Genomic DNA, 26172 nt, shown 5'->3' with positions numbered 1-26172 from the left:
GCCATCCCTTTGCCCAATTCTGACTGATGGTTCAGACCTCAATGTTTTCAAAAAGGATGCTCACTCCCAATGTCACAAACAAGTCCAAATCCCTTCATCTGTCTGCTTCCATCCTCTCCTCTGCAGGACAGATCTGGGCTGCATTTGCACATTTGGTCAATGATTAATTGATTAACGGGATTAACTCTCCAGAGAGCAGCCCATGAGAGCAGTAGGCTACATCTGTTTGTGCATGCTCAGTACCCAATATGCTGCCTGGCATTCTTGAAATGTCCAGTAGTCATAGAGGGAGCAGGGCTAATCTCCAGACAAAAATTATTTAAGGCTTGTATGACTTGTGAGGTTTGGGTGGGAGCAGCGGTAGGGGTGGGGAGATCCTGAGTCAAGAGATGTATTAACACAGCAGCAAACAGTACAGTAGGGGTCTGAAGGAAGACCCTTCGGTTCTGACAGACAAAGCAAGGTGTCTAATCTTAAAGATTTCTGAGGGAAGAGGAGATCTCACATCACGAGGAGGTATTAGCCAATATGCAACCTGTACTGTACACTGCTACAGTATGGCAGGACTTGGCTTACAGGAGAGGGTAGGTGGTGGTGTCTGCATGTCCTAGTTTCACAAAGGAAAAATTAGCATAGCTAAGCCAAGCCGTTGGGAACACTCCCCTCCCACCCCCAGTCTTGCCCTGTGAACTGATTCCTGGCCCTACACTGGCCAGGCCTCAGTCCTTTGGTTGACAATGTCCATACATAACATTTACTCCCTAGAACTGTGGGATTTCATTAGTGTGATGCTTGTCATTATAAACTGCTTCCCGGAGAGCAGGTACCCTGATGAATTCCACCTGGTCTCCCAAGCGAAACGAAACGACTTACTGGGTATAATGGCTCATGCCTGTAATTCCAGCACTTGAGAGACTGAGTCTCTCAGGAGGTCAAGGTCATCCTGAGCTACGTAGAGATCTGTGGCCAGTCTGAGCTACATGAGACCCAAAGGACCAGCAGGAAGACTCAGGGGGTAACTCTGCTTGCTGCTAAGCCTGAGGCCTAAGCTTGAGCTCAGAACCCACGTGATGAGGTGAGAGAAATCACTGCCACAAGTGGTCCTCTGACTTCCACACATGTACTGTGATATGCACACGCACACACATACACAAATACATACATACATACATGCATACATACATACATACATACATACATACATACATACACACATACATACATACAACTTTTTAATTACAGAAACACAAAACCAAAGAGATCAAATATTGTTTTTTTTTTAATTGGGTTGAAATGCTTATCTTTTAATAGTTCAATCCAGATGAATCTGGGGTGGTCTCTTGTATCCTGGAGATTTGTGGAAGAAGAGCGGAGTGGAGGATGGGGAATGATACAGGAGGAGCCTGGATGTAACTTTATCCATGAAGCTTTAAGAAAACTGAAGGATGAGCTAGAGAGGCAACCCAGGCATCAAAGGCTCACCTCCCAACCGAAATCTCAAGAAATCCAAGGCAAAGAGAACAGTTACAAACCAGGCACAGGACAGCAGAGGGACCAGAGACAAGGGGAAGAGACCTTTCCTCCCTCAACCATAGGAACCAGTCCTTTGTTTGGGGATGAGGTGGGCCTGTGCCCTCTGCTGGACAGACAGCGCCCCGGCCACCTGCGCTAAAGGAGTAGCAGCCATCAGCAGCTGGGAGATCCAGCCCACCCTGTGAAGAATGAGCTATTATTGTCACAATCTTGAACTTTCTTAAGTGTTTTTTAGTTGGTGATTGCCGTAGGGATATGCAGAGCTCCATGAGAAATCTACAAACGTTGTGACATTTGTCTGCCGGCAAGTGACAGGAAAGCCAGCTTCCTCACGGCAGGCATGGGAACAGGGTCAGATCAGGGTTCAGAGAGCTGCCAGAAGGGAGCTACTATTTTGAGGTCACAGGGCATGGGAAAGGCTTATTATTTTTCCAAGTTAGCTCCTGTGCCTATGTTCTTACTCCTCCTTCAGCCTCGAGTATCAAAACTGTCAGCCAAAGAAACAGTCCTCACATTAAAGAGACGGTTTATTCTGAAGTCAAATTGTGAGTGTGGTTAGAAAGCACAGATCCGAGGTTCCCCAAATGCCGTGTTCTAATGATGTAGCAATCCCATGGGCTTTTTTAGAAACAGAACAAAGAAGGCCATAAAACAGCAGTTTTGACTACATGGATGGGTGTATCAGGTAGACAGTTATAGGAGACAGCAAAATTTTGCTATTGGCCTTAGATGCTATGTGTGGATATTCTCAGCTCCTTGGTTATTTGAAATTGTCTGCTTGTAAGTCCCAAGGAATTTACCTAATTGTCACAAAGACATTAAATCACATAAAGAGGAGGACAATAAGTTGCTGTTAAGTGGGTAAAAGATACCCACAAGATATTTTTTGCTTTTGAAGATAGGGTTTCTCTGTATAGCCCAGGCTGCCCTGGAACTCGCTCTGTAGACAAGGCTAGCCCTGAACTTACAGAGATCTGCCTGCCTCTACCTCCCAAGTGCTAGAATTAAAGGTATGTGCTGCCACTACCACCCAGCCTCCTAAGATATTGTGACTCTAGACTGGCTACATTCCAACTTCTCTACATCATTTAGTTCAGCCAATCAACCTTTGTAATCACAGCTTTTTCCCCTGGGAGTTCTTATTTGCATACCTATCAATGACCCCACTAAAATTAAAGAAATCCTTTGAAGTATTTGTTTAATGGCCCAGATGCGACACTGGCATGGAATGACATAAGACAGATAAGTTTACCCTACAAGAGAAGAGCAGGCCATGTCGAAATCCTCCTTTCTCTAAGAGAAGAGGGGGAAAGAGGGACATGTTTAACTAGTTAGTGATGTTCTGGTCAAATATATGGTTCTGATCTCTGATTTGTGCTGAATTTTTGTAAATCTATAGCCCTTCTAAAACCACGGAAGAAAGAGAGAAGTTAAGTTTATCTACAGCCATACCGCCTTGAATGCACGGATCCTGTTATATCTCAGAAGGCAAGCAAGGTTGGGCCCCAGTTAGTTAGTACTTAGATGGGAGAATGTAAGTCCAAATTTCCAAAGGGCAAAGAGTTAAATTTTGAGCTGATTCATCTGACACTTGCTCAGTGAATAAATGGGGGAGAAGGGTAAGGATGCCCAGGGCACAAGGCCAATGGCCATGTTCCAGTGACTGTTTCACAGTCACCTTCTCTCAGTCCATGGAGACAGGAACTGATCTAGCAACAAGTGACATAAAGTCTTCCTGGGAGCAACAGATCTTAATGCCAGGAGGAGGCCTAGCGCTGGGACTCTGGGCTTAAAATTTGAGTGACTGCCGGAAGGAACCCCCCTGAGAATGTAATCTGACTGGCACACAGGCCAGTAATCTGCATTCTTCTGTGTGTATTCCCTGTGCTTTCAAAGAAGTCCAAACAAGAGAGGAAAGAAGACTGTCAAGGTCTTCTTAAAAGATGAGTGTTGTGGGCCTAATTGCCAGCTGATAGATTTGGGAAACTGATCGGCTCCAGAGATCACTGACCTAATCAATAGATTAAACCCTTGACAGATGCATAAAATAATAGCAGTATTGGGAAGTGACAGAAATTAGGAGGCAAGGCCTCAGAGGAAAGGGGTCACAGGGGCCATGTTCTTCGGAGTATGTGGCCCAGACCCCTTGCTCTTTCTGGAGACTCTTGCTCCCTGGCTGCCAAGAGCATTTCCACCCAACTCTACCTTTGACCAGGACAGTTAAACTCAACACCAAGCTAAAAACACGAGAGCCAAACAACTGCAGACCGAAATCTCTAAAACCACGAACCATAATAAATCTCTCCTGTAGTCTTTCTCTCAGGAATTTCATCAGCGTGACAGTGAAAGTAGTTCACACACACACACACACACACACACACACACACACACACACACATACACACAAAGATATCAATCATGCTAGAATGAAAATGTATCAAGAAGTCCACTATACGCCACTATTACTGGAAGCGCAGGGTAGAAGACAAATACCAAGTGAAGAGCCAATCCAAGGGAAGTTCTGGCTGCTGGGAAGCTGAGTGGCATCCAAACAAGACCAAGACGAGCATTTGCAGTTACTACAAATAGCTATAAGGCAACCGATACAACTCTGAGTGTCGATTGCAAAAGGAGAAAACCCCATTCTAAGTGGCTTAAATGGCCAAGGCTCTCCCAGACTGGGGGGCGAGGTGGGGGGAGTCACAGTGGCAGAGCTGGCATCTGGGGGCTATGAGAACTGAAAATAAACATCATATGAGCTCAGCCGCTCTGCCTTCGTCTCTTGAGTATCATATTCCCCTCTGCCATGGTTCTCTGGTGACAGGCTCTCCCCCTTGTGGAGAGGATACCTTTCTGAAGCCCTGCTCTTTCATATTTGAGTTGCTTCCCATGATTTTCTGGGGGATGGGAGATCTCAGCTCTTTGTGTGGAGTTACTTGTGTTACATGCTGACTCATGAGAAAGGGGCAGAAATTATCCTGAGGAAAAAAGTCAGGATGTCATTCCTAGGGAATGAAGAAGAATCTACTCGCTAGTGGAAGTCACAGTTGACCACTGCAACAGCTCAGAAGTATTCTATTCTGGTTATATTAAAATGTTACTCTGTGTGGCTTGAATAGGTTTGGCCCAATAGACTCATGTATTTGAATTCTTGGTCCACAGGGAATGGCAGGCACTAGTAAGAGGTGTGGCCTTGTTGGAGGAAGTGTGTCACTGTGGGAGTGGGCTTTAAGGTTTCCTATGCTTAAGCTCCACCCAGTGTGGAATTCCAGTCTCCTCCTGACTGCCTTCTGATTAAGATGTAGAATTCTCAGCTCCTCCAGCATCATGTCTGCCTGCAAGCTGGCATGGCAATAATGGACTAAACCTCTGAAACTTTAAGCCATCCAAAATTAAATGTTTGCCTTTATAAATGACGCCTTCGGTCATGGCATCTCTTCACAGCATAAAAACTCTATGACAGAAGTTTGTATCAGGAACTGAGTTATTGCTATGATAGGCCTGACCACGTTATTGCTTGGAAGAATGTGAATTTTGGAACTTTGGATTTGGAAAGCAGTGGAATGCTTTAAGTGGGGCTTAATGGGCCATCCTACTTGGTATATTGGAAGACATTGGTCCTGAGAGTGATTTGAATTCAAGAGGTTTCAGAGGAGAAGAATTTTAGTATGTTGCCTATTCTTGTGATATTTTGGTAAAGAATGTAGCTGCCTTTTGCCCTTGTCTAAAGAGTTTGCCTGAGGCTAAAGTAAAGAGATTTAGATTAATTGCATTGAGGAAGGAAATCTCAAAATAGCCTAGCAGAGACTGTCATGTGGTTCATTCTTGCAAAGAGCATTTTGACCAGACATACCAAGATCAGAAAGGAAAAATATAAAATGTATAGTTCAAGTATTAAAGGATCAGCAGAAAGTATAATGGAACTAAACCCTGTCTTCAAGGAGATAAACAGATTTGAGGGAGTAGTGAACTCAGATCAAGATCTCATGTAGCTAAGCTTATTTATGGGTTTACAGTTCCACGAGGAAGAGTTGTCATAATTAGGAATTATTATGATCTGGTTATTGTTTTCATTTGGACATAAAGAGATATATGATTGCTTGTCACATTCACAAGGGAAGGATTGTGATGGCTATTCTCAGTTGGCAACTTAACTATATCTGGAATGAACTATAATCCAGAAATGGAGGGCACAGCTGTGATCCAGGTCTTGAGGTCATGCTTGTAAAGATCTTGTGAAAAGGATTAAAAGAAAAGCTCACGTCCAGGTGTGGTGGTGCACGCCTTTAATCCCAGGAGACAGAGGCAAGCAGATCTCTGAGTTCAAGTACAGAACAAGTTCCAGGTAAAGAAGAGCATGGTGGTGCACGCCATTAATTACAGCACTCAAAATACAGAGGCATGCAGTTCTGTGAGTGAGATGTAATAGAACAAGGGGGCCATGTTCCAGCACCAGCCAAGCAGCAGAACTTGGCAGCTTTGGCCACATGGCTCTGGCTTTAGAGTCAAGATAGAAGGGGTTTCTGTGGCAATAGATGATAGTTAGCTGGAGCTAAGAAGTTAGTAGTGATTAAGAAGAGACCAGCATCACTGAGGTGAAATCTTTTTGAGAAGTATTTTTCTGAAAGCGCAAAGAAGCTGAGTTTCAGAGATAGACCTCATGCTAGCAGCCAGACTTGATAATGTGTAAGAATTAGACAGTGCTGGTGTTGAAAGCATGAAGTGGTCATGGAGAGACTTGGCACTGTGAGAGGAAATGAAAGGCCATCGGTAAAGGTCGAAGGCCCAGGTCTGAAGGGGTCGTGTCAGAAGGTTGAGGCTTGTCTCCATGAAAAGGGCCTATGAGAGGCGATAGTGAAAGTGCAGCCTGGTTGCAGTGGAAGATCCCAGCATATTAGAGATGCCAGTACCGTGGGATGACCATCAAGAACAGCAGCAACAGTGGAGTAGAGTCAGCCAGAACCTAGAGTGTTACAGAGGGCAGAGCTGGAGAAGTGACCCAAGCCTTCTGAGGAGTCCAGTGGTTAAGAGCACTGACTGCTCTTCTGAAGGTCCTGAGATCTGATACTCTTCTGGGGTATCTGAAGACAGCTACAGTGAGCACAACCTGAGCAAGAGCTGGAGAGATGGCTCAGTGGTTAAGAGCACTGACTGCTCTTCCAGAGGTCCTGAGTTCAAATCCCAATGGTTCACAAACACCCGTAATGAGATCTGACACCCTCTTCTGGTACATCTGAAGACAGCTACAGTATACCTATATATAATAATAAATAAATCTTTGGGCTGAAGCGAGCAAAGGTCCTAAAAATTCAATTTCCAATAACCACATGAAGGCTCACAATCATCTGTTCAGCTACAGTGTACCCATATACATAAAATAAATAAATAGATCTTTACAAACAAACAAAAGACCTGATTGGTTGTTGCTACAAGTGAAGTGGCTACCCAGAGGAATTGTGAATGCTACCAGGGTGACATGGCTCCTGGAACAAGTTGGCATTTTTCCAGTCGCCGTGTTGATTTGGAGGGTAAGTTAATCATAAAACAGAGTCTGAAAGCAAAATGGAGTTTGCAATGTTAAGCTGGGCCCTTCACACAGCATTAGGACAGTTAAGACCACTGATCTAAAGCCTCACTAACAAGGAATCCAACTGTCCAGAAATGTACTGGACCTTAAAGTCAGCCAGCCGGAATCTCCATAGGTACCATGTGGAGAGGGGAACATTCGGAATAGATTTTAGGGGATTCCTACTGGAAAAGGGCTACTTGCCTTCAAAGAGCTATATCAGGCAAGAGAAGAAGTCATGTGACTTTCCCCACATGGCTGCCATAGAGAAGAGAGGGTGGTAATAACACCACAGGGCAGCTTCAAAAGACTTCCCTCTTCTTTTTTCCTAGCTTTCAAGGGAGCAGCTGTGCTAATAGACAGGACCAGGCTTCCTGCCTCCCAGTATCAGGACTTTTTTTTTTTTTTTAGTGTATCATTGAGCCCAACCCTGCTGTGAATAGACCAATGTCATTGTGTCCTTTTACACAGAAAGGAGAAGCTGGAGATAAACTTGGTTATCCAGTAAGTTAGGGACCCTGCCTGTCCAGGAGAGCTAAGGACCAAGGATGTAGTTCCCTTTTCAGGAACTCCTAGTGCTCCCTCCGATATTGTAAACACCCTGGCAACATCATTTGCCCAACTACAATGGCTTCGGGCAACACTGCCAAAGCCCAGTTTTATGCCTCATTAAGATGTCAATTCAGCTTTTTCCATTTAGTCTGTGAGAGATTGATTGATGGGTCTTTAAAGAAATACTACACTATCTTATTCTTTCAAAAGTCAGATATGCTTTTTCTTATTTGATATATTTCCTCTGTCACACTAGAACAAAGAAACAGTGTCTGCTCTTCTTTGGGAGAACAGTCAGAAGTTGTGCATTTGAGAGCTTTCCTCCCTGACTGTCCCCAGAAGGGGACAGTTTCTGAGTATGTCCCTGAGACCTTTTCACCTCTCTGAAGACCATCCTTCCTTCACAGGAAAGCTGTATGTCTGCACCTAGACTTTCAGAGCTAGATCTGATGAAAGAAAATGTCCTGAAGCATTCACAAGTGAAGAAATGGAATCGCTTGTGTGACTTAAAAATGATGATTTACCAAAAGAATGTATCTAAAACAGTAACGGAGATGCTCTTTTGCCATGACCTATAATTCAATCACTTAGATGTTTTCTTAATGAGATGATGGAAATCCTAACTCTAATTGATTTGGGCAACAAAGGGATTCAACCAACCACAGGGCAACAAGCCCTATAGCAGGTTAGATTTTTTTGGGGGGTGGGGCACTAATCCACGATGTTTATTAACCAAGTTCTTTCTCTGGGTTCTTTGTTTCTGAGCCTGTTGATCTAAACTCAGTCTTGACACGTTATGGGAGAAAGATGGTCATCACCTCAAACATCTCTTGTCAGTGCCCGAAGGCTGGGAGACAAAATGGTTCATCTTTATTTGCTTTATAAAAGTTCTCTTTCCCAGGAACCCTGCAAATGACTTTCCACATGTTCCACTGGTTAGAGTTATAGCACACACCCTTCTCTAAAGTAATGGCTGCATGGAAATTGGAGTTAAGACTCTATTAAGCATCAACCACCAATAATTTATAAAATTTGATTTCTCTTAGCAAGGAGGAAGGACTCCTGGATGAGCAATTGACCATATCAGGAACCAAGATCACCAAAAAGCATGGGGGAGGGGGTGGACAACAGAGTTAACCAAAGGAAGCAGTCTTGAAGGAGTCACCTATGACTGGCATAGGGTTTCAAATGCCACTCCTTTTGTATCAGAACTATTTTGTCTCTAAAGACACATGTATTAACTGGGAAGAAGAAAGTCCACCAGATAGCCCATTACCATCAGTGTTGGAAAAGAATTTATTGACCATAGAAACAATTCAAGATAAGTTGTATTGCAAGTAACTATGTTAACAACTACTAGACATTTATCAGACATTTTTCATGTCCTAGAGTTGTATAAGTGATTATCAGATCACGTAAGTGAAGACTGAGACTAAGAGAAAACAAGAAGCTGATGATATTTTTGTAACTGGCTCATGACAGTTAGACTGTGAATTGATGGCCATCTGACTTTGAAGTTCATATTCTCAATAAGATACTGAGTAGAAGAAGCCACAAACTGTGGAATATATTGTCCGTGAGTCTGAGAGTGACTCTTTTCAGTCTTCTTTACACTGAGAAAATTGTATTGTGTGTTTTCCAGGTAGACAGAGAGCTAAGTCAGATCTCAGATTCTGAAAGAGTGTGGATAATGAAAGATACCCAGGAACTTAGTGGAGTTGAGTGGTCAACAGCCAGAGAAGGATAGATGATAAGAAAGTAGAGTGGTGGGGGAGGATGGGGGACTTTTGGGATAGCATTTGAAATGTAAATGAAGAAAATACTTAATTAAAAAAAAAGAAAGAAAGAAAGTAGAGTGGGAGAGTTATGTGGAGTACCAGGTATGATGTTATAGAAGTTGAGGGTAGAAGTGTCTCCAGAAAAAGTAATGGCCAGGTGTTATATCCCACAGAGAGGTCAAGAAGTACTATAATCCTGGTTACCTGCAGGGAATTGTATTTGAGGACTTCATAGGTGCTCAGATCCACAGACACTCTAGTCCCTTTTACAAGATGATATAGCATTTGCATATAACCTGTACATATTCTTCCGTGTATCTTCAGTCGCCTCTTGATTACTTATATAAAATGGGGTTTTGTATCTTGCCCTATATTTTCAATTAATGGAGCTTGGTTCTCCCTTTCTTCCTTTGAAGATACGAGGGTAAGAAGACTGTCCAGACCTCAGCAACACTGAATTTTAATCTCACATAGACACTGTTCCACAGTGACCTGTAACCCAAGCTAGCCAAATTGGAGGTCACCATGGAATTTTACTTTTCTGGAATGATCAAGGAAAAAAATGATCTCTTTTACACAGTCTTGGATGCAAACATGAAAGCCTAGAAGTTCAGAGACATATTTCTCCCCCCCCCATAAGGAGGGGGCTATCCTGCCCCCCTGGTCCCCCAGATTGTTATCTTTTAAATCATAAACCACATGACAAGACTTTGATCAAAATGATATGGGTAACTTAAACATAGTTGGTTTCTATTAACTGATACAAGTGTGTTTCTGTAAGAATGACAATGTCAAGGTAAAGTTTTAAACATAAGCAGGAGGTGGGGAAAAGAAAGGAGAGGAGGAAGAGGGGGAAACAGAAAGAGGAGAAAAGGAGGAGGAGAAGGAAGACGGAAGGGGAGGCGGAAGAGGAGGAGAATGGAAGAGAAAGAAGAAAGAGACAAGGAGGAAGAGAGAAAGGGGGAGGAAGAAGAAGGGAGAAGGAAGAAGAAAGAAGAAATCAGTTCCTGACAACACTGTAACTGAGAGGTAGATAAAGGAGAGAGCCTCCTACCAGGTGCCCATTTAAAACCAAGATCAGACTAATTGCTGGTACCCATACTAAAAGAAAGATGGTGTCCCAGAACCAAGGCTGAACTGCACAGTCTGGTGTGGTCAGCTGCTCCTTTGGAGAAATTCCTACTGTTCTTCACTAACCGCACCAGTTATTTTTTCACAGACCCTAATGAACTCCAGAGTTTGCTCTAGGAACTTCCCTGCCCTATATCTTCTGTTAGCTCCAAGGCCCTACCTCCTCCACATCTTAGACTTAGAAAATGCCTATGTCACTGCATCCATGGATTCCTTGGCCTTCCAGCAGGAGTTGGGTTTGCCAATGAGAGGCACCAAACAGGAAGCAGGAAAAGGCAAAAGGCAGGAAGGTATGGTTGGCTAAGTGCACACAATTTACCCAGCCTCAGCTCCTGGTATGGAGTCCCTTCCATGCAGATCTTCTCTTTGGGTTCTAACACCAGTCCTCTTCCCTTGTCCTTTCAGGCCTAAAAGAAGAAATGGCTCCACTGTGGCTAGCCTTGATGACTGAACTACCCTTTGTCCTTTGTTACTATCCCCAAGTTCAGCATATATGTACTCTAAGAGTCTCTTCTTCAATTGAAGTCACATGACTCATTTGTCTTCTACTAAGACCTTGACACACAACTGACTGCCAATCTTAGAAGCTGCTTATCAACCTTTGACCCATCTCCCAGGGTGTCTAATGGTCTGGGTTTTTCCCCTCCATAGATGAAGTTGCTGTATTTTTATCATCTTCCCAGGTCCCTTCCTCCCCCACCCTCAGCCTTATTTCCATGTATATATAGTTATTCCCACTGAATCCAATTAGTGTTGTCTACATTCATATGGGTGTAGGGATATCCACTGTACCATAGGCAACTGTCTTAGGGTTACTGCTGTGAACAGACACCATGACCAAAGCAAGTCTTATAAGGACAACATTTAATTGGGGCTGGCTTACAGATACAGAGGTTCAGTCCGTTATCATCATGGTAGGAAGCATGGCAGCATCCAGGCAGGCATGGTGCAGGCAGAGCTGAGAGTTCTACATCTTCATCTGAAGGCTGCTAGTGGAAGACTGGCTCCCAGACAGGTAGGACAAGGGTCTTAAAGGCCACCCCAAAGTGATATACCTACTCTAACAGAGCCTCACCTTCTATTAGAGCCACTCCCTAGGCCAAGCATATACAACCATCACAGCAACCTACCAGGGACCCAGTCCTGGAAAAAGAAAAAGCTGATTTTTCTCTCCACAAGCAGCCACCTATTACCTCTAGCATCTAAATTAAGAGTGGACCTTGTAATTCCACGCCAATTCATGTCTAACAAGCTTTATCTGAAAACTGCAGATAAAACCAATAGTGATTTATTTATGTCCCTTTTCTTCCAAAACTCCATATCAAGTAAGAGACATGTAAATTAGCTTATTCATATGCTTTCTCCCTGGCAGCAAGTTTGAACAATATCTTTGATATATGCTGGCAATTAATTTGTCTGAGAAGTTGCTCTGATAATATAAACCCAAAAAGAATCATACATCCTGTTCCTTGAACTCATCGAAGCCCCAGCTTCTGTCCCTGTAGGTACTGAGACAGAATCTTCCATGCAAACTTTACGCAAAGCAAATGTAATATTCTAAAAATGGGTTTCAGCTGCCAAGTCAAAGCAGGGCAGGAAAGACCAGAAATCAGCACAAAAGCACAGAAAAAGTAAGGGGTGGAAATCTTTAAAAGGGGGCTGTTGCTCTGCCAGGTCTTTACCCAGACACCCCTCCTTGTCCACAGATGACATCTGTGGATTCAACCAGCTGAGAACTGGAAATATCCAAAAAGAGAAAAAGAAGGAATAACGTAGGGGCGTGGCTGTTTTCTTGCCCTACCTGCACCTTTTCTGCTTAGGTCCTGGTTAGCAGGGTGGGCTGGGTTCCCTAACCATGAACATTTCCATCCTAGTCCATTCATGTAAGCAACTCACACGCTCACATCTCCAAGGCTGGCCTGGGCATCTTAGAAAGAAACGTTAGACAGAACACTGTCTCTCAAGTACTGAACAGGCTCCCCTAGGCTTCCTTTCTAAACTGGTCTATCCAACTACAATTGTCTCCCAAACCTCCCATGGTGCTTTATTGGAGAGAAAGTTCATCATACTGTTAGAAAGAGATTATGTTAAGGTAAAGACACAGGAGAAGGGCGCACATCATAAGATTCATGTGTAACGTAGAAAGGCATTTCACAGAATAAACCTGCTATCCTAAAACCTCTCCTTGGTAAAACTTGTAAACAGTCAAACCTTATGATAGACATTCCACATTCATGTTTGGAATTGATTAACTGTTTTTAACCAACTATGCTGGAAAATATTTAAAAGAGGAAAGAAAAATACGTGGCAACTTTTCCAAATAGCAAGAAAGACATTAAAAGGAAGTACAGTGAAAATCTAAAGAAAATGGTCTACCGGGTGCTAACCAGACACTAGCAGAGGCAGAAGTGAGTGCACAGAGGAGAGAGAGCCCAGGAGACCTTAATACAGACTGTCCATGACCTAAGTTACTCCACAGTATATGAAACAGTCGTTGTGAAGACCATATCTTGCCCTGAGAGATTCCGATCTCCATGCAGTTATGGACTCTATTTGAAGACAGAAGGAGACTCTGGACCTGGCCACATGTGAAGAGCACCACCCATGAAGCACAGACTGATAAACGGCTTCTTGCTGGGGATAGAAAAGTTGCTTTTCTTCCCTCTTTAAACATTCTCCAGCGTATTTGGTTGAAATCAGTTCATAGATTCCATACATGAGTGTAGAATGTGTAATTTATCAAGGGGATTTAGAACTCTATGGGCACATGAGTATGTTAAAATCATATAGGAAAACCAGACCTAAGAACTAATCACGCACCAGACCAAGAAATGGATAAGGACCCTGTCACCGGAACCTCATAAAAATGTGGACAAGAAATCTGTCATCTGCCTACCCAGGGTGTGCATCAGACTGTCACAAGGGCTTCAGCAGAACTCAGTCTACACTTCCCTACTTGAATTGTCACCTGCCTATTGTATTTGTCCAACTGGACGTGCCATTCACCCATCTGCTTACTGTTTTGCCTGATTCTGGTCCCATCACTTTGCCTCTGTAGCTGGATTCAACTCTGAAACTCTCTGCTCCAACTTCTTACCACTCTCCAAAGATGACCATCTGGTTCACTATAGCTCCCAGCACACACACACACACACACACACACACACACACACACACACACACACACACAGAGCGAGAGCGAGAGCGTGAGAGAGAGAGAGAGAGAGAGAGAGACCCAGCTCTATCTTCTCTGGCCACTTTAACCCTTTGTAGTCACTCTGTGAGCTACACACACACTTAAATTTAGATATGGTTACTCTGTATTGTGTGATCTGAGGGGTAATGTTAGTATTTGAGGTTGGGATAAAAGAACCTGGTTTTGCTTCAGACAGAGCCAAGGAATATCTGGCAAATTGGTGCCAATGAAACCACTGTACCTCGTGACTTTATTGTTACTCAATAAACCCTGATACGGAGAAGACTCAGATGTCTCCTTTCTGACACAGTATATTATGATATGTGATGTGGGGGTGTCAGCCTCCTTCCAAGATGGTGGGTGGGTCTGTGACTGAGTTACCCAATGCCTAGCTCTGCGTCTGTGCTAAAACTGACCTGGAAAAGATCACATAACCTTGTCCTGGTGAGATGTTTAGTTAGGGAAAAGCCAGTTGCCGCGTAAGGAATCTGATGGCTCTAAGGCTGAGCTGCTCTAAGGTCACACAGACACTGTTGTCAACATCCCACATCACCTGACTGTCATGGGTAATCTATGTTACATGTCCAGTCTTTCTGACCTTTAATGACGATAGCCCCCACAGACTCCCAGATTCAAGAACAGGACAGATGCCCACTGAAACCTGCCCAGCCCTCCACTTCCTGAAATTCCAGCCCTGCATTTGTTTTATATCAATACTCACTAGAACAAGGACTGATTCATTCACCCACTGGAAATCAAGGCAAGGGTTTCACAAGACATGACATTCTGTAGACTCCAATAAGCAACCACAGAAAACAAAGAGTGGATAGGGCTGGAGAGATGGCTCAACAATCAATAACAGGTTCCATTTTTACAAAGAACTTGGATTCAGCTTTTTGGGTGCCTGCACACACACCGTGCACATACACATACCCAGGCACACACACACGGTGCACTTACAAACACCCAGGCACACACGTGTTATGCTGATTAATTTATTGTTAATTTGACACAACCTGGAGTCACCTGGGAAGTTGGAGTCTCAATTGAGGCATTGCCTGGATCAGATTGGCCTGTAGGAATATCTGTGAGGCACTGCTTTGATTAGCAATCAATTTTGGAGGGTCCAGCCCATCGTGAGTAACATCATCCTTATGCATGCAACTGGCCTGTAGAAAAAAGCTAGCTGAAAAAGTCAGAGGGCAGGCCAGTGAGCATGTCTTGAGTTCCTGCCTTGAGTTTGCCCTGACTTCCCTCAGTGATGGGCTGGTGCTTAGGAGTGTAACATGGAATAAACCCTTTCCTTCCCGAACCTGCTCGAGGTCATAACATTTGTTAGAGCAACAAAAAGCAAACTGGGACATTAAAAATAATAAATTTTTTAAAAGTACAAAGGACTTATTGGCAAGTTCTAACAAACTGGAAAGCTTTACTTTCCAGAACTAGGAAAGTAGCCTGCCCCGAGAACCTCAAGCATAGGTGAACTAACTCACCCTCTGACTCAGGAGCCCATTTTCATACATCCTATTTGACCAGGAGTCCCGGCACAATAGTGTCTCAAACACCCAGATAGATGTACACATAAAGAGTGAGAACTTTTGTGTTTAAAACATATTTTACTGCTTTGATTCCAAGCTGAACTGAATCTTCCTTAATTGCACCTCTGCCCAATCTTTTTCACTAAGGATGATTGACTCTTGAAAGTTCCACTAGCTGTGAATCAAATTTCATTGTGACTCATGTGGTGTGTGGGTTGCAGCTACAGCCTTTCTAGAAGGCTAAGCTACAGCAGGGAAACACCCCCAAGGGTTTGGGAAAAATGCATGGTGTTGATTATAAAACACCCCAGATATAGTCTGCAGGCAGCCCCGTAATCAACAGGACCAAGGAGCATTCAGGGTACACTAGAAGAAATTTATATGCTCATCAAAGATGTCTGCCAAGACTACCTCTTCTTCTCTTCCTCCTTCTCTTCCTCTTCCTCCTCCTCCTCCTCCTCCTCCTCCTCCTCCTCCTCCACTCCCTATTGTGTGTCCACACAGAAAATTATCTCAGGGCCATAACAGAAGACCAAAGTGTACAGTGACAATTGTACCTTTCACAACAATGCTCTGTGCTGGCTTTGCCTGTCACATAGCACTTAAATGTCCCACAGTGAATCAGACTGACAAAATCTTTGCTCTGAGCAGACACCCTACAAAACTACACCCTACAAACCTTTGAATGCCCTTCTGTGATCTTCCTTTCCTACACACTATACCCTTAAGATTACTTCCCAGGGACCCAGTCTACCAGTCCCTCTCTGACAAGTATGGGTATCCTACGTAAGGGACAGTTTCCATCATAAGACTTTTCCAGACCTTCCTCCAGTTTCCAGTTTTCTACCCTCTAGAGGAATGATTCTCAGCCTTTGGGTCTCAGCCCCTTCGGGGGTTCAATGGTCTTTTCACGGGGGTTGCATATCAGTTATCCTGCATGTCAGATATTTGCATTATGATTCATAGTAATAGTAAAATTACAGTTATGAAGTAGCAATGAAAATGATTTTATGGTTGGGGTCACCACAACATGAAGAACTGTATTAAAGAATCACTACCCTTGAGAATCACTACTCTAGAGACAAGAGACAGTCAGTCTTCAGCGTACATGAGATGGCAGTGATGATTGTTTTGGGGTCATATGGACTGGAGAGATGGTTCAGTGGTTAGGATCACTGGTTCACATCAAGGGCCTGGGTTCAGTTTCCAGCACACATGTCGTGGCTCACAACCATCTTTAACTTCGTGAAAAATAGGTGTGCATACACATACACAGTGCAAGGAAAACACTTATACACATAAAATAATTAAGTCTTTTAAAGTAATTTTTTAAAGAGACACTCTACACTCAAAACTCTTGGCTTGGTTTTTCTTTGCAGGAGTTAATTCATGCAAGTACTGTGCTGTGGCTGTGATTTTCATCAAGACAGCAATTCTCTTGAATAACCTCAGGGAAGCGTCTTTTTAGTCCTCCAGCGGCTGGTGGAGAAGATATGCTGAAACAACTTAAATGACCCTCTAAGCAACTTAAATGGTCCTCTTAAGCCTTTCTGTCCTCATCATAGACTATATGCCCCTACAAGGAGGACAGAAACCTACTCCTCAAGTTCCCTCCACCATCTATCTCCTCTCTTGAGTCAAGCCACCCCTCCTCTAAGGGACCTATAGGGAATGGGTGACTGTAAAGTGTGAGAGAACCAATTCCTTCAAGTTGACCTGTACCTGTGCACCATGGCATATGCATACACATATGATGCTCACACAAACTACATAAATAGGGAAGGTGTTTATCCCCAGCCTCCCTGCATGTAATGGTAAGCATATGGCATTTAATGTTTCTTAAATCTATTTATTTTTGTGTGTATGAGTGTTTGGTTGCTTGCTTGCATGTGTGCCATGTGTGCTCCTGATACCCACATGAATGAAAATGTGGAATGAAAGGAGGGCATTGTGAGTACTCCTAAAGTATGGAGGAGATTTGTAGTGTAGACATAGGGAGAAAGCAGGCAAGAGTCCAGGATGAATGAACATGGCCAGCAGACTAAACCAGACCATGAGGAGAGAGAGGAGGGTGCACAAGAGAGGAGCCATCAACCAAGAGAGGCAACCTGGGGCCAAGAAGCCAAGAGGCCAAGAAGGCTGCATAGCTAAAATAGCTGGGTTACATGAAGGGGAGTGGAAGCCCAGCCCCTGCCTGGGAGAGAGGGGTTTAGGATTGGGGGCAGAGTAAGAAGTACTGGGAGGAGCCACAGGTACTGAGGGATGCTGGGAGAGTTAGGAGGAGCTACTACAAGCTACTGCAGAATGCTGGAACTTCTGGGAGAAGCTTCAGGCACTGAGACTTGCCCCGTGTTTCTTCAGAGACCCAACGTCATGCATGAAGGCCAGAAGTGTTGGGCCCTATTTGGCCCTGGTTTGGGCCTTGAGGACAAACCCGAGCCTAGCTCCAGTTTTGAAAACCATCTCAGTCACTTACATACTGAAGCATGACCTGTGTAAGCCCGCCTTTGCCTAGCTACTGCTGACATAGAATAACTTTGTTGGCTCTATCAGTCACCTGATATCCTTCCTCACCTTTCCCCTCCCCCTATGTCATCTCAACTCAGAAAAAAAAAAAAAAAAAAAAACAAAAACAAAAACAAAAAAAAAAAAACACCTCCTCTCTCAGCCCTTTATAAACAAAAGGATTGATACAATTAGACCAGTTCCTGCTTCCACAGACTCCTAGCTCCGCTCGTTATTCTCCAGATGGCAGGAGATCCGAGCCATGACATTCACCATCTCGAGCCATGACATTCACCATCTCGCTTCAGCCCGGGAGAGACTCTGCTGGGCCAGGTTCACGCCTCACGCCTCTCAGCCCGGACCTTCTCGCAAGTACCCAGCTCCGAAGAGGGTGTCAGAGCCCCTGGAACCGAAGTTACAGGCAGTTAGTTGTGAGCTGCCACTTAGTGCTGGAAACTGAACCCAGGTTCTCTGCAAGAGGAAAAAAAAGTGATCTTACCCACTGAGCCATCTCCCTAGCTCCAATATACAGCACTTAGAAAGCATCCCACTGGGATTTCAGGAGGATTTTTATTTCCCTCTTTATTACTTCCTTCTTAATAAGAAAAAAAAATATGGAGGCCCAAGGAAAAAGGAACTTCATTATAGCCATGATACCTGGGATGGCAGAACAGAGGGTAAAAAAGATCTCGAAACACTGACAGCATCCTGGGGCTATCCTTACACGGCCTCAGTCCGCTTGTTATATGAGGAGAAATAACTCCCACCATAGCTACATTTCCACAGTCAGGGATCTCATATTTGCAGGGAAAACTACAGCTAATTGATGTACTCTTTGGAAAGCTCTGGGTTCCCTTCCAAAACCTGTCAAGCTCTGCTGAGTAGCGTTCAAGTATAATACCCAATTTACTTTCCAAAAAAGAAAATAAAGAAAAAAAAAAAAGAAATAAAAATTTAAATGTACCTTTCAAACATACAGTACTCTGAAATGATTTGTGCTTTGCCTGCATTTCCTTCCAGACTCTAAACTCCACATGCAGGAGACATGTTGGATGCTTTATCTATGGTGCTTAATGAACTGTCTGCTCTGAGTATACCAATATAGCGTGGGTACATAGAATACTCAATGAAAAGAGCTCAGACACATCATTAGCCACTCACGTGAATCATTTATTATTGCAACACAACTCAGTTATGTATTTATTCACTTAATCATTGTAAACTGATTGCCACTGTGTGATGCACACAGTAATATGCAATGCTGCCGCTGCCATGACTCAGACAAAGCCATTATCCTCAATGAATTTATATCTTCTAGTGGCAGACAGCACCACCGTGTTACAGCTCTGAGGGGAAAGGCTTCCCAGAGGAAGTGTTATTGTTCAGAGAGGGAAGGATTCCCCAGTGCTGACAGTTGGGAGCTAAGGATTTCCACAAAGTCACACTGCACAATACACCTTACCCAAAAGATTTACTTAGACACACACACACACACACACACACACACACACACACACACACGCACGCACGCACGCACGCACGCACGCACGCACGCACGCACGCGCGCCTCTGCTCTGGCGAAAAGCAGCAGGGAACTGAGCAGGAAACAAGGTTTATATCTGGTTTCTTGGGGGAGGAACATTGCAGAGTAGGGATTTACAGGGTAGGGATTGGTGGGATTTCAAAACAAGGCCAGGGATTGGTGGGATTTTGAGCTTAGTGATTGGTGGGTTTGGGTAGGTTTGTAAACCCAGAAGTAGGCTCAGACCTTTGGTCCTACAGTGGGGACTGCGTTAGTTACCTTTCCATCACTGTGAAAACACCATGACAAAAGCCACTTATAAGAAAACAGACTTGTTTTGGCTTATGATTCCAAGAAGGCACAGTTCATTACAGCCAAGGAAAACATGGCAGCAGGCAGGAAGTGCATGTAGGCAGGAAAAGGGGTGCTATTGTTAGCAGGAAGTGGGCTGGTCAACTGCATCTACACTCAGGAGGCAGCAAACAGGAAGTAGAGCTGTGCTATAAGACCTCAAGGCCCACCCCCAAAGGCCCTCTTCCTCCATAAGGCTCTGCCTCCTACAGGTTCCACAGCCTTCCCAAAGGGCGCCACCAACTGGAGACCAATATTCAAAGGAGTCTATGTTGATGACAGTTTACATTCAAACCATAGCAGAGGTGTGACATCATTTCCTGAATAGAAACATAAGGTTTGAAGGCCTGAAGCCCAGTAGGACATAGGTCTTCCCCTGCAGGGTCACTGCAGGAGGGCATCAGAGCACAGTTATACATCAACATTCTAAACCTTTTTTCCGTGTCTTTTTTTTTTTTTTAAACTCAGGTTCTTTACAGGAGTGTGGGTGGCAGTTGCTCACAGGAACATGCTATACCACCGGAAAAAATGCTTTCCCCTCCCCCACTGGTCATTATCGACACAGAAATCCTCAGGATAGAATGGAGCCCTGAGAGCCCCCCATCCTGTGCTTTAATCATTCCAATTGAAACTTCCAATTTCTAAAATTAAAAAATAAAAGTCATTTCTAATCACTAGAAAGGTGTATCATTTCTCTTGTTTGGAGGAGGACTAGGAGGAAGGGAAGGAATAGTTAAATCCCACCCTTTGGTAACCATCTTCTCCTAGGGCTAAAGAGAGATGCTGCCTCTTAAAGAGACCAGTGGTCGAAGTCCTGGGGGGCAGTGGACCGTGCCACCAGACAGAAAAACTTGATAAGGTTGAGAGAATTCAGAAACCCTGGTGGTTCTCATATCTGAGGACAGTAGGCGTTTAATCTATTCTCAACCAGGTTCCTGCCCTAGAACACGTGACCATAGCACCCCATGGAGAGGACTGTGACAGTCGTTTAGGGGCAACACCTGAGCCCCTCCACAGGCAGATGAGGCATCCCTAACATCTCAGACCAAGCCAATAGAAAGCATCTGCTTGTAGACCCCAGCCCACCCTTAAATGTATATAAGACCCTCTTCACTAGGAATAAAGTGCACAAGTTATTCCGTCAAAGACTGTCTAAGAGCATCCACCTTATACAGCTGTAACACCTCGGGGAAGAGAATTATCTCCTGAAGCTTTTGTAGCTAGAAGCTGCTTAAGCCTATCACGGCCATTTCCCACTCAGTGGCCCTCCACCTTGGCTACTAGCCACCCTCTGCGTTCCACTAGCCCACCGTGCCTCATCTGCCTTTGCCGGCCACCAACTCTGGGACAGCCGCCCTGTGTGTCCCACCATCTGCCACCAAAGAGGCCCAGCAGCCCACCTCACTCAGGCTCCCATTCTGCCTTGGAGAGCCTCAAAACTCTGGCCATTCTGTCCAGAGCGGAGCCCCACAGATCCCCGCAGATGAATAGACCGACAGAGTCCTTTCTAAAAGTAACTAGCACTAGAAAGAACAGCTCAAGGTCTTCTTTTACTCTGTCACATTCAGATGAACTTACCTTATTAGGGATCTTACAGCCTTTATGTTTCAAATCTCCAATAGCCTGAGTCATTGCTCCTCCTCAAACCCCTTCCAGGTTTGTTGATGTAATGACTGAGGAAGCCCCCAAAATCCTTCTTTGCTCCTTGTACGTTTCTCTGCCCCTTTCCGTGGGACTTCCAAAAGCAGAACAAACTGCCCACTTTGGAACCAGCTCTAACAAGAACTGAAATGGAAAACTCTTTTAATTTCTAAAATCCAAAGACAGCTTACTCAGGCATCCTAGAAATTATTATCATGTCTTTAAATCCCAAATTAGCTTGGCAAAGTCATAAAGAAAAAAAAATAAAAACTTGATTATGTTAGTGGATGAGAAATGTTGGATTTGGTTTTGGTTTTGCTTATTTTTGTTTTGCGTTTTGTTTATTTGGTGGTGTTGGTCAGACATCAATTTGCTTACAACTTAAATATACCTTTTTGTTGTTGTTGTTTTGTTTTGTTTTTCGAGAAGGGTTTCTCTGTAATACACCAATTTCTTTTGATAGGTAATTTAGAAGAGTTAGGCCTAATGGGGGGAGGGGCAGGATAGAAGTTGTCTGAGCAAAGATCAGAGCAGCATTAATGGAGGGAGATTGTAGTGAGGATTAAGTTTCTCTATAAGCAATGATGTGTGTGTCTTGAGGGTGGGGCAGGCAGGGCTAAGGTGGGACAAGAGAAAAGTGGGCTATAAAAGGGAGGGAGGCACTGAGTGTGGGCTCTTTATTGGAGGGTGTGGACCTCGCCCAATGTGCCTCAGATCCTACCTCTGGATGAATTATGAGGTATTGAATAATAACTGAAGGGGAGGCAAGAAGGGTCAACTCCCTTCATCATGACCAACTGACATGAAAGGCAAAAACTGCAATGGGGACGTAGAGTTTCTCAGAACGAAGAGGCTGCACTACCCTAGCTGAGTTGGACCATGTGTGTGCAAGCAAAACAGAGACATAGGGCCATTTTCCTAAGCCAAGAAGTGTGAGGAGCAGGTGTGGCAGCAGTCCCAAGATGGCTCCGGGGACTGCAGCTAAGTCTTATGACTTGCACCTGACTTCCTCATACACCTGAAAATAGCCACAACCATCGTGTGAACTGCGCAGGTGCACCATGATGCTGGCGGTGTAAACAAGTCCATATTTGGTGGAGACACGCCCCTGCCGCCCTTATTGGCTGAAGCTGCGTGCCTGGTGAGGTGACGTGGCCTGCCGTGAGTGGATGGGGGCTGAGAGTATATAAGAGTGAGAGGCCCCGGGGTTCCGGGGAGAAAAAGATGAAGAGAGAGAGATGAAGACTGAAGCTTGCTGAATAAACTGCTGTTAGAAGAACTGGTGGTCGTGTCATTCTTGCTGGTCGAGAGCGGACGCGACAAAGAAGCAGTGTGGGATGTAAAATTCCCACCTGCCCCCTCCTCCTGCTTTCTCACTCTTTCACACTATGCTTAACAACCAAACCAAAATAATAAAGAGAAGGGCTTACTGAAGGCCTTGGGATGGACTCTAAGTGGTAGGGCACTTGCCTGGGATCCCCAAGGCAGTGGATTCCATCCCTAGCACTGCAACAATCATAGTAGTAATAAGATAGAAAACGTAGAATGAACTAGAGTCGCAGAGGTGTGTCTGAAATGAAGAGAGCATTCGCCAGGAGAAGGGCAACTCCAGTGAGGTCAAGGTCTTGATCAAAGATCCGAGGAAGAAAATAGAAAGCACGGGGCTGGGAGATGGCTCAGCACTTAAGAACACTGGCTATTCTTCCAGAGGATGCAGTCTGAGCCTAGCACACATAGGGGTGTGGCTCACAACTATCTGTAACTCCAGCCCTGGAGGATCTAATACTTACTGCTGACCATTATGGGCACTAGGCAACCATGTAATGCACAAGCATACATGCAGGCAAAACTCCTGTACCTATAAAAGTATTAAAAAAGAAATCAGCTAACACCTCTACCCATCCCACCACCGTCCAGTAGCCCCACCCCTCCAAACCCCAACTTCTGACATCAGACACAGCCTCCTTCCAATGGTGCCTCTTAGTGGAAGGCTTTGAGAGTCTTCTGAGGCTCTGGCACCTCCTTGAGGGCAGAGGCCACTCCTACTTCAACCATCCTCCACCAGGATGCATGGAAGGTATAGCTGTGTAAGGGTTTGCCGGATGGGTGACACAATGTGCTGTCCCTGGAAAAGATCAAAAGCAGAACTCTACACAAGCAAGCCCATGTTAAGCAGGTAGGTTAGGAGAAACAGGTGCAGCTTATGTATGGCCGCCTTCATCATGGAGTCAGTCAGGTAGGGTTCATTGTTCCCTGTGAGAAGCAAATGTAAGTAATTTGGCAGAACCTTGGTGCTTGGCCCCTGGGAGTGTGTGCTGAGTACCTGGTATTGCCAGAAGCCTGAGAGATTAGGATAATGGGAGGGGTCCGAGGTGTGGATTTCATTACTCGCTCAAAAGTGGAGCTGATGGCCTAGCCAAGGAGTGACAACTCCATCTATAGCAAGGATTATAGCAAGATAGCAAGGATTTGGGGACTGCAGAGTTGGTTCCTCAATCAAGAATTCTGGTTGCTATTGCAGAGGCCCCAGGTTTAAACCAGCTTCTTAGACTGACTTACAGCTGTTTAACATCCTCTGAGCAACTGCAGTGATCCACAAATCCCAAGATTCTTCTGTCTGTCTGTCTGTCTGTCTGTCGAGTTTCTGCTGGTCACAGTTAGGAGACTTGAGAGAGAGGGCAGGGGATGGGGGAGAGAGAAGGAACCTGGGAAATAAAATCCCAGGCAGGAAATTTGGGACTTGGTGGCCAGCACCCTAACAAGGGTTCTTGCTGCTTTGACCAGCATCAACCCTGGCCTAAGCAGGAGCATCTCAGGAGAAGTAGCTAGCAGATGCAGTGGTAAGTTCACTGCAGGTGTTAATATTCATTGTTAATAGTGATAGCCAGCTTGGCGGGATCTCTGATCACAAACTGCTGATATGCTTGTGAGAGATTATAGGAGGTGAGCATCTGGCATACCTGTGACAGGATTTCTAGATTAGGTTAGTTGAAGTGGAAAGACCTAACCTGGCTGTGGGAATCACTATTCCATAGGTTGGGGTCCTGGAGTGCATACAAAGCTAGCTGAATACCAGCATTCATCTCCCTCTGCTTCCTCACCATAGATGCAAGGTGACCAGTGGCCTCAAGCTCCAGCCACCATGATTTACCATGGCAACAAGACAAGGAACTGTTACAGACATGAAACACACAACTACAGTGGTTTGTTTGGAAAGCAGAACACAATGAAGCTAGAAGCAAAACATCCTTGTCCAGATAGCAAGGATTTAGGGACTGCAGATTTGGTTCCTCAATCAAGAGCGCTGGTTGCTATTGCAGAGGACCCAGGTTCGAGTCCCAGCACCCACATGGCAACTCACAACTACCTATAACTTCAGTTCCAAGGGACCCCACACTCTTTTCAGGCCTCTGCAGGCACTGCACACATGGAGTGCACATAAAATAAATAAGTCCTACAATGACATAGATTTTTGTTTTTCTTCTACTGACTCCAGGAACTCTGCGAAAACACCTTACATTAACGATGCCCTTGAGTTAACGTTCTTCTCTCCTGGACAGAAATCACTCACATTGCAACTGGATAGAATTACTGGTGGCTTTCCACATGCCAACTTCTGCCTTTGTAAAACGACAGAATCAGTCAGAAAAATGGAACCCAAAATGTATCACCCTAAAAAATGAGATCATCCCTGTTCAGGGTGGCTCTGTGACTCTGCAGCTCTGTATGATTTAATGCCTGTGGTCTGAATGTACCCAAAAAGCAGGTGCTAAAACTCCCATTCCCAGAGCGTTCTCAGGTCATTCCCAGTGCATTCCCAGGACATTCCCACAGCATTCCCAGTGCATTCCCAGGACATTCCCAGTACATTCCCACTGCATTCCAAGGACATTCCCAGTGCATTCCTACTGCATTCCCAGTGCATTCCAAGGACATTCTCAGTGCATTCCTACTGCATTCCCAGTGCATTTCCAGGACATCCCCAGGACATTCCCAGTGCATTCCCATTGCATTCCAAGGACATTCCCAGTGCATTCCTACTGCATTCTCAGTGCATTCCCAATGCATCCCAGGACATTCCCACTGCATTCCCAGGACATTCCCACTGCATTCCCAGGACATTCCCAGGGCATCCCCCAGGGCATCCCCAGGGCATTCCCAGTTTTAGTCCTAAGTGTGGCCTCATGGTGCTTACTTAGGTCATGAGTGATGGGTGGATTGATGTTGGCTATAACAGGCCAAGTTAGTTTCTCTCTCTCTTTCTTCCTCCTGTACTGGCTGGTTTTATGTATCAACTTGACACAGCTGGAGTTATCACAGAGAAAGGAGCTTCAGTTGAGGAAATGCCTCCATGAGATCCAGCTGTAAGGCATTTTCTCAATTAGTGATCAAAGGGGAAGGGCCCCTTGTGGGTGGTGCCATCTCTGGGCTGGTAGTCTTGGTTCTATAAGAGAGCAAGCTGAGCAAGCCAGGCAGGGGAAGCAAGCCAGTAAGGAACATCCCTCCATGGCCTCTGCATCAGCTCCTGCTTCCTGACCTGCTTGAGTTCCAGTCCTGACTTCCTTAGTGATGAACAGCAATGTGGACGTATAAACCGAATAAACCCTTTCCTCCCCAACTTGCTTCTTGGTCATGATGTTTGTGCAGGAATAGAAACCCTGACTAAGACACTCCTTTCTCTTCTTCTGTCCTTCCCTTCTCCCCTATCCCCTTCTTTGTCTTCCTCTAGCTCCATCTCAGTTGTCTCCCCCTCCCCTCTGATTTCCTTTGTGTTATGTTGCAACAAGAAGGTTTTTCCTGGGTTGAAGAGATGGCTCAACCATTAGGAAGATTTTCTGCTACTCCAGGGGACAAAATTT

Source organism: Mus musculus, chromosome 12, assembly GCF_000001635.26.
Source record: "Mus musculus strain C57BL/6J chromosome 12, GRCm38.p6 C57BL/6J".
Classification (NCBI taxonomy): domain Eukaryota; kingdom Metazoa; phylum Chordata; class Mammalia; order Rodentia; family Muridae; genus Mus; species Mus musculus.
Note: the sequence above shows the minus strand (reverse complement) of the source record.